The following is a 12066-nucleotide window of genomic DNA, read 5'->3' on the forward strand; positions in this document are numbered from 1 at the left end:
TTCTGGAATCACAGAGGTCACCCTGGTATTGTATATATAATACAATATTGTATTGTTTTCCACAGGAACAACTTTGAGCCTCCTTTTGCCGTGCCTTGTACGTGCACCCAAAGTCACCTTGCTTGATCAGCCTCATAGGACATGGCACGTTCTGTTTGCCGTTGCTAATTTGGTGTGTGCGTGCTTGCATTTGAGTTTATGTGTGTGACACACTGATGTACATCCATTCTGAACCTCTGGATTATTTTCATGGTAGATACTGATTTAGGATGATGCTGAATTTCCTTGCTCCAGGTTTCCCGCACTCATTACTGCTGCTCCAGAAGTGATAGCTGTTCATGCGCTCCACGATGAGTTTAAAGGGGATATAGTTTAAGACAAAGAATTCAATTCCAAAATTCATAACAACGATTCTCATAGTGACAGCTGAATACAAGTCAGAAATTCCAAGATCCAGGCAACTCTGAAAATTGGTGGGGTTTTTTTTTTGGGGGGGGGGTAGGGAACAAAACTTGACTTAATTGAACTACTTGGCTTCAAAATTTGACTAGAATGATATTTATCAATGGTCTTTATTTATCCCACTTGTTTGACTAACCGTACAATTTCTCACAGCATTAAAGTATTAAAGTGTTAGATTTTGGTGTAGTTTCCCATATTTTGCCAAGGTGCTGCTCAATATGCAATAAATTTATTTTAGTAGCATTTTAGTCAAACTAAAATTTAGAAAATTCCAACATTGAAAAACCCATCTGTCCCTAAGATGTTCAAATAAATAACGGATTGTGGACTGAACAAATTCTGGTGAGAAAAATCAGCGACATATTTGTAACCCCAGTATTTAATTGAAGTGACTTTAATGCCTCAGCGAGTCCAGTCAGAACTATTATTTCGGAGCCATTATGCCTTTTTGCCTTCCCTTTCTATAATAGGTAACGGCTCGGCTCAGAGTGAGGAGAAGTACTCACCCAGCAGAGTAAAAGGAAATCGGGGAGAACATTCTCTAGAGGAACAGAGTATTTCCTGTGGGGGTGACTTTCCTCACAAGTCTTCCCCATGTGCCACGGATGAGAGTAAACATGACAGAAACATGATTCGATCTGCTTGGGGAGGAGAGGTAGCCAGTTTCCCAGAGGAAAAATGCCTTGAACAATGGCCAGTATCTCAGAAGAAAAAGGCCTTGAGCCCCTTCCTCCAAAGGCTTTTATTGGGTTGTAATACACAGGAATACAGGGTGGCAAGGATCAAACAGTAGATAACATTTCAAAGAAATATGAGGGCTTAGTTCAAGTCAGAGTCTGTCAGGAACAGAGTTTTAGGGTTTCCTGCTCGGACTCTTAACATATGAATGAAAGCACTCTTAGCAGAGCATATTTCACAGGTTTATCAGCAAGTCTTTGTGATGCCAGATTTTTCCCCAGGACACGACAAGCTCTAGCAAGGCAAGGAGCTACACCCCTCCCGATTAGGTATTCAGGCTTAAGGGGATTACAGCCAGGAAGCGCTTCTCCCAGAGTACATGAGGACTTGGGCTTTGTCAAAGCCGGGGTCGAGAGTCCATTGCTCCCTCTTTGTCGCAGCCTCAGTGGTCATGTCTGGCCTAGGTTGCCCCTCCTCAGAGGGGTTTTACTCATCAAGGACTTCCGACCGCGCTTTGGGGGCAGGGAGGAAACTAAGGCAGCATTTGCTACCAGAGACAAGCTTTGTCTCCTGCTGCTCAAATTCCAGAGGTCACTGACTCCTCCTTAGCCACAGCGGGTAGAGTTACAATTCCTAGAACCAGGCAGAGCGGTCCATAACAATTTCCTCTTTGTTTTTCCTGCTGGTCCCCTTTTCCTGTACTTTATTTTGAAAAGAGTATCCATGGAAACAACACTAAATCAGATTTGATGGTGTCATAATGTATTGCAAAGCATTATAATACAATAAGACAAAAATATATTTAATATCTAATTTGATCAAATGAAACAAACATTTTCACAAACCTATGAACCTTTCCTTTAAAAAATTGAACACGTCTACAAGCGTGCCATGTGCATTAAAAATTAGCCTCAGTGAATCATTCCAAGGAATCTCTGAAGAGCCTCAGTCCTAAAATGTGTCTGAGATCTTGCAAAGGATTGAGGCAGGTCCTGCACCATGGTCATTAAAATAGCCCAAGGCTAATAGAGGATACAGTCAGACAAGTGACCACAGTTCGAGGCAATCATTCTCATTATCAGCATACGTGCAGAGTGGTTCTGTACCACAGAGGAGATAATAAGTGACGCTTTACAAGGAAGTTTCCCGGACATGACATTTTAGCAACAGTCATGGAGATGTATTATCAACAGACAGGAGCAGAGAGGCCTGGAGGAGGCTGGAAAATAGCTGAACTAAATGCACAGTGTGCTCTCTCCAAGCACAATGTTCTACATGCCGTGATTGCATTTGCAGAAACAAAACAGAACACAGTTTTAGTTTCTCAGTCTGGTTCTCCAGAACTCATTGCTTTATTTGGTAAATATTTGCCGAACATCTTTCCTGTGGTCTGTTAGGCCTTAGAATATAGAACAAAGTGACACTGTGTTTGTTGTTAAGGAGCTCGCTATCACATCAGAGAGACAGGCGCATAAACAATCAATTGTAGCCTGAGTTGCAGAGACTGGGGACTGTGGTGACATTGTGGCTGATAAGCAGGGCCAAGTTATCTCCTAACATTCCATGGAAATATCCCCAAAGGTAGATGCACAAATCTGGACCTTGGTTTGCAGACTGAACAGAAGGTGATGGAGGAGTGCAGCCGCCAACAGAGGGCAGTGAGACCATCCAGAGATCAGCAACAAGAGCAAACCCCAGTCTTCTTGGGGCTGGGGGAGAAAAGGATGTTCCCAGAACCCAGAATAGAGGGAGATTAAATTAAGGGACACCCAGGGAATGTTGGGACCATGAGGGACAAATTGGCCTAGGAGAGAGAGGCCTAGGGGAGATGCCACCAAGGTGCCCCCTGAGCAGAAAGACAAATACCTTGTCCAGCTCCTCCATTGTGCCCATGTTGCAAACATCCTTCACTGCCTGTATTGACCCAACCTCTCCTTAAGTCTGTCCTTGTTTCCTGTAAAACAGAGGTCATCAGGGAAAGCAAGAAAATGGATCTGAGAGAAAACAGGTAACTCCTCTGAATGTCTGGAGAGCAAGAATATAGAACTGTCCACTTCATCTGGAGTTATGGGCTCTGCCTCTCCCAGGGTTCAAGAGGTAGGGAATGCCCCATTTCAAAGAGGGGTTGTAGGTCTAGGCAATAAAAAGGAGCAGTATATATTCACTACACAAGCCACCACAGGAGCAGAAATAAGTGTTAATGCAATGGCAACACCTCACTGGAGGGAAAGTCAACTCAAAGAACCTGGCCCACAAGTAGAAGGTCAAGAAGGGTCCCGGGAGCAGGGTGTTTCAGGAAGTGTTGTCCTTGGTTCAGACAGAGATGAACTACAGACTGCATCTCCTCCTTGGCCTGGTTTAAAACATTGTTTGGCATTACTCATTTGCTCAAGGATTCTAACAGAGCCAAGACCCAAGTGAGGGGGCTCAGGGACCCCCATCTTTCTATTATCCTTTTTTGTACCTCACTGCAGAATTAATGAAGCAAGAAGAACAACCCCAACTCTGTGGTGCTTGTGAAGAGAAGTGTCTCCCCAGAGGATTTCAAGGAAAAGCACACCTCTGACCATTACTTTTAACAACAACGAAAGTTCCAGTGATTGCCAGATGCTAGTACCACTTCCATTCCCTAAGCCTGTTTCAGCACGTGAGGCTGGTGACCACTCCTTTCTCTTGACTCCACCCCTGATATCATGCCATTGATTTTCTGAATTCTTCCTGCTCTTCTGCTTTCTTTTTTCTGCTCATGACTCTTCTCACATGAAAGGCAATTCCTGAACTATGAAATTTACTCCTGTTTTTAATTTTCAGATATTCAGGTGACTTCCACACCTGCACAGCCCATTCCTCGCTTGCTATCCTGAAGGCCTGTATTCACAAGAGCTCGCTAAATTCTGCATGTCTCTCATCCCCAAGTCCAATCACTTATGAACTCCTTCCCACTGAATCTTGCCCAAATGCATCTTTTCCTCTCCAGTCCTATGCTGTTGCCCTTGTGCAGGCTATTACCCTCTCTTATGGGCAACTGGATATATTGGAGCAGCAGTTTGGATAGACTCTATCCCATCCCTATAGACTTGACCTGCTAAACTCCTTTGCAGTCCTCAAGACTCATTTCAGGATAATAGTTTTCAGTTGTCCATCCTTTCAGACTAGGTCACAGTGAACTCAAAGCTCCTACCATTTGTCCCCACCCACAGAACACTGAGCACATTTCTGACAGTGGACTGTGAGCTCTAGGAGGGCAGGGCATAATTCATTCACCCTTAAAGCTCCAGGTCCTCTCAGAGGCTCGTGCCTACTGAGAGCCTAAGTCTGAGTACCCGCATTTGGGTTCTTTTTCTGATACTTACCACCAAGTGACCTGAAGAAAAATAACATTTACTTCTTAAAACCTCAGTTCTCTTTTCCATATGATGATACATAATAATATCTACTTACTCAGATTATGTGGAATATGAGGGTCAGTGAGATGTCTGTGGATATTTGTTACATATTACCTGAAATACTCATGTAGTGGTAGTTCTATTAATAGTGTTGTTTTTAACTAATAACAAATTGTTAAGAACTTGAGGTTAAAGCACATCTTTATAGGAAAATAGCACAGGCAGAAATTTAACTTAGTAAGAAAAAAGAAGGGATTTTGTGGTTGTGGCTATAAAGAGAATTTCCAACAAAAAAAGTAATATATGTAACTGAAAAAATAGATATGTATAAACACACTTTTAGATCTCTATAAAAGTCCTGGAAAACCCATGACAAAAATACAATTTAGAACTTGGTTAAGTTGGATTTTAGGGAATGATTTAATGTTTCTTCTAAAATGACAGAGAACTTATGAGGGGAAAGCCAAGATGTGAGAAGAAATGCGGCAAACACAATTTTGTTTACTTGGCCTGCAGCCTTTGAATAAGAACATAATTTATCATTGTGATGGTCAGAAACTACTTCAGCTGTCTGTTTACACATCCTCAGAGTCACCTGAGTCTTTTCAATATACTTTCTGTCATCCATTTTATTTCCATTTCCATATAAACATACATGGACAATTTAGGAATGAGAAAATATCTATGGAATCATTCTAAGAAATTAAATAAAGAATCAAAACTTGCCAATTGAAAGGAAAAATAAATTAGATATTGTCATTTAAAATAAAATGCACATTTGTCCAATTTGCAACAGTCTTAGCACAAAAGAATAGCATCATTTCAGAGGTGATTACTAGGTGACATTGGGGGGTGTCATTTTCAGAGTCCCAGGGGACATGTTATGACCCTGATGTACTCGGTGCACCATTTTACTGTGGTTGTTTGTACAAAAACACATGAAAAAGAAGAGGAATTTTATAATTTATCTGGAGAAATTCAGACTGAAAAGCCATTTCATTTGTATCTTTAAAAGAATATGGACTCAGGGTAGCAAAAACTTTCTCAATAAGCTCTCCTACTAATGAATTGGTTTCAGAAAATGTTCCAAAGCAATTTTCTTAGAAAACAAGGACAAGGTATTTCTATTTTTTTTTTTGGTTTTGGTTTTGTTTTTTTCCCAAGCCACTCCAAAGTCACAATTCAGCCTGAGGAAGCAAAAGAAATTCTATTCTCACTCTCGCCACCACTTTTCATTTTACAATCTTCTCTCCTAGTAATGAATTTACAATGAAATAGACGGGAAAATTGGAATAAAAGGAGAAAAGGAAGGTGGAGGGAAAGGAAGAAGAACCAGAGCAACAGAAGAAGCAGCACAAGGTATGGTCTTCAACAAATCAAGGTCTGCAGATTTCAGCGCACAAGAGTCAATAAATACAATTTCTATTCCAGCTGCAGCTGTAGAATTATGATTCCTGCATATTGCTACACCTGCCCCCATTGCCAATTGTCTCAAGCGCACCTTTTCCTTCACAGAAATAACTAAGTATGCAGGAAAAAACTCATTCTCTGGCTTTGTTTGTTTCGGAACATCACATTTTCTTTCAAACAAACTCATTCTCGTTGCATCTATCATACATGCTCACCTGCTTGAGTAGCTGCAGGAAGGCGTCAGAAAAGAACCACACAAGCCTTAAAGTAACGGCAGTGCTCTTTGGAACCTAGATCTGTGGCCAGTGCTAACCGGCCCGCAGGTCAGCGCGGATGAACAGCAGACCGGTCAGGATAGATAACGTTGTCTGTACGTAGTGAAACAGGGATTTCAACGAGCAGGACGCTCGCATTTTTCTGTGATGACAGAAACCCTACAATGACGCTGGTCAACAACTGGACTTGGTTGGGAAGGACATTTTACGTATCTACCTTTTTTCCGAAGACTGCAGAGTCCTCTCTAAATAGCGCAGGTATCTACTTGCTCTCCTGAAAAATTACATTGCTTGCAACCTATTTCTCACATTGCTCTCTTACTGACTTGTTTCAGGAAATGGTGCTCCTGCAGTGCCTCAGACAGAGCTCTGAAGGAGCCCCTGGTGCCTTTTCAATTATTTCTGTTGAAAATAAGGCTCTGCCTGTTGCAGTTCTAAAATTTATCTGAGGGGTGCATGACAGCTGATAAATCATTGCATGTAAAAGCAACCGGACAGAAACTGTGGCTTAGAAATCAAACGGCCTTTTGAAAATGAGTTCGATAAAGAACCACACACAAAAATATTTAATCCATCAGAAGAGTTGACTTTGTCTAAGTACTACGCATTCTTATTTTAAAAAGCAAAATGAACATGAAATAGATTCTTCCTATAAAGTCAAGAATAACCTTTCCAATGTGATGACTGCTGATGATCTTTCCACGGTGTCTCTGAAGGATGTCAGATAACCTTTAGGGACTAAAGGGGCTGTGGCCTGGGACCCTCTTACTGTCTCAAAAAATTGTCGTGCCACAAAGTAAAGTCAAATCACTACAGATGAATTTATTTCACTAGAGGGCCTTTCATTGTGCAACTCCCTCAGCAGGGCCTGGACTGTTTGAGGACCCATCAACCTCGCCCCACTTCTAATGGCATTTGCAGGGTTAACTTCGGGGCTGGAGGGCTGGGGAATTTTGGCAAAATTGTGCTCATTGGCCCAAAACATACACTTATGCCACTATTTAGAGGATAGAATTGAGATGATTTTGAATGCCTCTACTTATTCTTTATTTTGAAAAAGCCTTACCTAAGGATGTGTTCACTGATCTCACAGTGAGAGAGAATGGCACTGACATGATTGAGAAACATCCATAGGTTGCCTCCAGCTCACGCTCTGACCAGGGATGGAACTTGCAACTTAGTTACAGGCCCTGACCAGGAATTGAACCTGCAGCCTTTTGGTGTATAGGACGTTGCTCCAACCAAGTGAGCTGCCCAGCCAGATCCCACTTTCTTCGTGCTTCTGAGGGCCACTGATGCTGAGACCAAACTGGGAGAGGCCCGGGAAAAGTCGGATTTCCCTTCACTGATCTGAACACTCCCTGGGCCAGATTTCCCCAAAGCAGGTCCAAACGGCACTAGGAAATGCTCATTCTTATAGAATGAGGAATTTTAATGATTTTAAATAATGGTGCAATGCGCAGATGATGTTTTGCTGAGTTATACACTTGAAACCTGTATGGATTTGTGAACCATCCATAAATTCAATAAAAAAGAAAGAAAAAAATTCATTGTATCTTATGATTACTTTGTTTAGACAATTTAGATGGATAATTTACATATATGTGCTCTGATTTTGTATCTGTTCCTTCATCTGAAGAACTTATCATTATTCAAATATTAAGTTTTCTTACAGCAAATGAGATATTTGAAGTAGATTATTTTTAATGATTCCAAACTGCCCTTCTGTTTCTGTAAATGTTATGATATAAACAATAGATTATTTTATTATTCATCTATTATTTTAATTTTTGTACAGAGTATTTGTAAACAAACCTGAGGTGATTAGTAATTCAAATAATATAGTTATTTTCTAGAAGGAGATTTACAAGATGATAGAAAAAAATAGTTCTTTTTTACTTTACAGAGAAATGATTGAAGGGTTTTGACTTAAACAAGATTTGCTTATAAATATTAGTCCTCTCTCAATGTAAGCCCTAATAATACATTTATTTATTGACATCTGAGGTTCTATTTATTTATTTAGATTGCTAAAAGAGCTCATTGGATCTTAGATTACTGAAGGCCCAGGCAAATTTAATTGGCTTAGTATGTAAATGAATCTTTCTAAGTTTAAATCTCTGAAACATTTATATACACATGCCAAGTAAAGGCAATTTAGAGTTAGACCATCACCGGCATTCACCCATGCAATCTCACTGTAATCAACCAGTGACTACGTAGATCTAGGCTAGAGCGTCACATTTATGCATTCCTTTGCCAAAATAACTGCACCAGTTAAAACAAGGAAGTTGATCATAAAGTTCATACATAAAAATCCGGGTTCTTTGAATTACTGTGGGAGAGGTGATAGGGCCCAGGCCTCAGGCAAAGAAAGGAGAATGTGGTAAAGTAACCTGGCCTCATCTGCCCCGTCCCTCTTTTCAGAGCCCGAGGGCCCCGGAAAAATAGTGCACTTCCCTGGGGAGCCCCCTCTCTCTGTGTCCTTGAGCCCTAGCAAACAGTGCACTTTGTAGTGGCCCCCAAATATTCTTATATATGGCCCTTACACAGCTAAGTTTTATAATGGTACCATTTCTTTCCACTTATTTTAAATACAAGGAATTCAAGACTTATGCTTTCTTAAATGTTGTCTTACCTGCCCTGCACCCTTCAGTAGTAACACCTGTGGGCGTCAGCATTCCCAGACGGCCTCCAGGGTTCCCAGGCAATGTGGTGCACACCCTATCCAATTGCCCCCCACCTTTAGACTGGGCATACCTGTAAACATGATGGGATGTCACTCCTGTGACAAACACCAAGCTCCAGGTTAAAGGAAATGAGATTAACTTGGGTGGGGCTGCCTAACCCTAACGGGGCCAGCCCTTTAAAGAGATATTCTCCTGCTGAGCTAGCAGAAGGGGGCGGACACTTTTGTAAACTTCCTCCAGAAAAGTTCCAAGACCTAGAACAGAAGGTTGGCACCATGAGTAACTTGGAAAAGAAACAAGGCTTCAGAAGGAAATGAAGACAGGCTGGCTGCTTAACTTCAGCCTTGTGAGACTTACAGAAGACTTTCCATTAAGCCAGACTCAGACCAAAGAAACTGTAAAAGCAAATGGGTTCCCTTTCAAGCCACTGAATCGGTGGATAAATTGTGACATAGCGATGGAAAACTAATACAGTTGACCTTGACCTACTTGGGTTTGAATGGGTCCACTTACTTGCAGGTTTTTTCCAATAAATATTTGGGCCATTTTTTGAGATTTCCTTACTCCTCCATGCTTACTCCATATCAGTCACCCGTGGTTACCAAAGAGCAATCACGGGGCTGCTTTATCGTTATCAGTGCATGAATCACCCTTCTGGTAAGTAAACATGAGTTTCTTTTTCACTTTGTCTGTTCATTGCTGAGGTCTAGTGTTAGAAATATGTGTAACATCTACAGTGTTTTGTATTGTATAAGACAACACTGACGTGGGTACTGGCAGAGAATTTATCTTGTAAACAGACAGGATAAACTTATGGTACCAATAAATATAGTACAGACCCATAAATGTATTTTTCTTGTGGTTTTTTAAAATAACATCTTCTTTTCTTTGGTTTGCTTTGTTGTAAGAATACAGTATCTAAGATGTATACGATACAAAATATGTATTAATTCACTATTTATGGTATGGGTAAAACTTCCAGTGCATAACAGGCGATTAATATTTAACTTTTGGGAGAGTCGAAAGTAATACCAGGATTCTCAACTTCATGGGGGTCGGTGGCCCCAACCCTCATGTTGTTTAAGGGTCAGCTGTGCGATACTCCAAGTATTGGCAAAGTTCAGGGTCCTCCTTCTCACCTTAGAACAGAGTACAGACTTTCCCTCTTATTTTATTTCTCCAGTGACTTCTGTGAGAATTTGAAGTAAATGAGGACTTGAAGCAGATGACCTGATTCCTGGTGGTCTTGGCCTTTAATTTTAAGCCTTCAATTTTAAAACTTTTACACTTGAGATTCATGACAAGACCGGATTTTTGCCATGAGAAGTATTTCGAGTTTTAAATAGACACCGAGTATGGTAGGTTATTACCAAATTGCTCTGCCTCGTTGAAGGAGCGAAACCATGGTAACTACTAAAACTTTGGTTCTATGAGTTTGCATACACGAAGTGAGCCAGTGTTCTCCATCTGTTCTTCCAACAATGTCCTTTGGAAATGGGGTGCGAGGAATGCAGATGGCACATGGCCTGTCGTGTGGTGCGCATTAATATGTTGTACTGTTCTCTTTGCCCCCATCATTTTCAAACAATGTTTTTGATAAAACCACTGATCTTCCAGGAAGCCAGCTCTTCCCGCCCTTGAGATTAAAGTAGTGTCTGCAGTTTTAGGAAATACTGGTGTTACGTGGCATCCTTTTCGTATCACAAAGATCCCTCATTTTGAACAAGCCTTTCATTTTAGAAGCATCTGCTGAAAGCTGACACATCTCTGAGACATTCTGCACAACCCTGTGATTTATCTTGCTTAAATTCTCCAGGGAGTTAACCTAAGTCTTCTAAGCCTTCTCATATATTGCCTTTGGATTGACTGTTACATCTGCATCTGTGCCAATTTCTAGTTTGACTTAATAATTTTTCTTGGGCAAAAGTAGCAAAGGAGCCCATTTGTATAGTGCTTGGAAGGTACTTCAGTAAGAACCAATATTGCTGCTTTCTGATTGTGTGACAATGTGATCATGTGTGAACATACATGTAAAACAATGTCAGTGTTCATAAAATCCAGGTAACTTGGCAATTTGAAATTGTATGTTTCTTGAGTTTTGATTGGACATGGGAAATGGAATAGGAAAATAGTGGAAGTTGATTGCATATTTTCAATCATGGTTTCTTTTCATATTTTTTTTACCATCACCTTGTATTAAGACATTATGCATATGGATAAAGCCAAATATGCCATATTCTTCTCTCCTGGAAATTTTTATTATTAATAAGAAGGATCAATGGAAAGCTTAAATGCTCTTTTATAATGTTGTAAGTACTGATAAGGAGGCTCAGAATGACAGTAAACAGCGATATTTCCCTATTTCCCACAGAACCAACCCCAAGGGTCCGCATCAGGCTGTATTACCCTTGTTACCTTCTTCAAGGGAACTCCTATGTTCCTTGCCCTGGGGCCTTTGACTTTTTTCTTCAAACCAAGTTCACTTAAAATTTCCCCCTATATACTTTCTTTATGGTTCTAAAATTATTGTAGATTTTCAGATTTGGGTCACATGTTAAATATTATTATTCCTAAAAGCACTTTAATTTTTGAATGTAATAATGGTTGTACTATATGTCCATACACCAATTGTTTTAGAGATGAAGTTCATGTAACTATTTTAAAATGAACAACTCAGTGACCTTAAGCCCTTTCACAATGTCACACCGCCACCCCATCTGTCTGGTTGAGAATATCATTGTCACTCCTAAATTAAGCCCCAGGCCCCTGAGGCACTTACTCTGCACTGTAGGCCACCCCAGTACCTGGCAACAGCCCGTTTACTGACTATTTCCAACAAATGGAATAGAATAATAACAAAATAAGATGCTTATTGAACTTGCTAGGATGTCTGATTGGCAAAAATTAGATCTCTTTTGTTTTGACACCTCTCCCACAACTCAAAGGCATCCATTTAATTTAGATAGTTGGGAAATCAGAGAGCATAAAAAGAATAAAAACAAATAATCACTTTTACTTTCCTTACATTTCTTATCAGATACATTATTATTCAATATTAGTAAACAAATTTGAGCTGATTCATTGCATTATTGTTTAGGATAAATTTGACCACAAAAATATCATAATAGGAGCTGTGCTTCCAGACATGCCAGAAGGGTTTGTATC

Source organism: Sturnira hondurensis, unplaced genomic scaffold (genome assembly GCF_014824575.4).
Source record: "Sturnira hondurensis isolate 20B ecotype Veracruz unplaced genomic scaffold, ASM1482457v3 Scaffold0002840, whole genome shotgun sequence".
In the NCBI taxonomy this organism is placed as follows: domain Eukaryota; kingdom Metazoa; phylum Chordata; class Mammalia; order Chiroptera; family Phyllostomidae; genus Sturnira; species Sturnira hondurensis.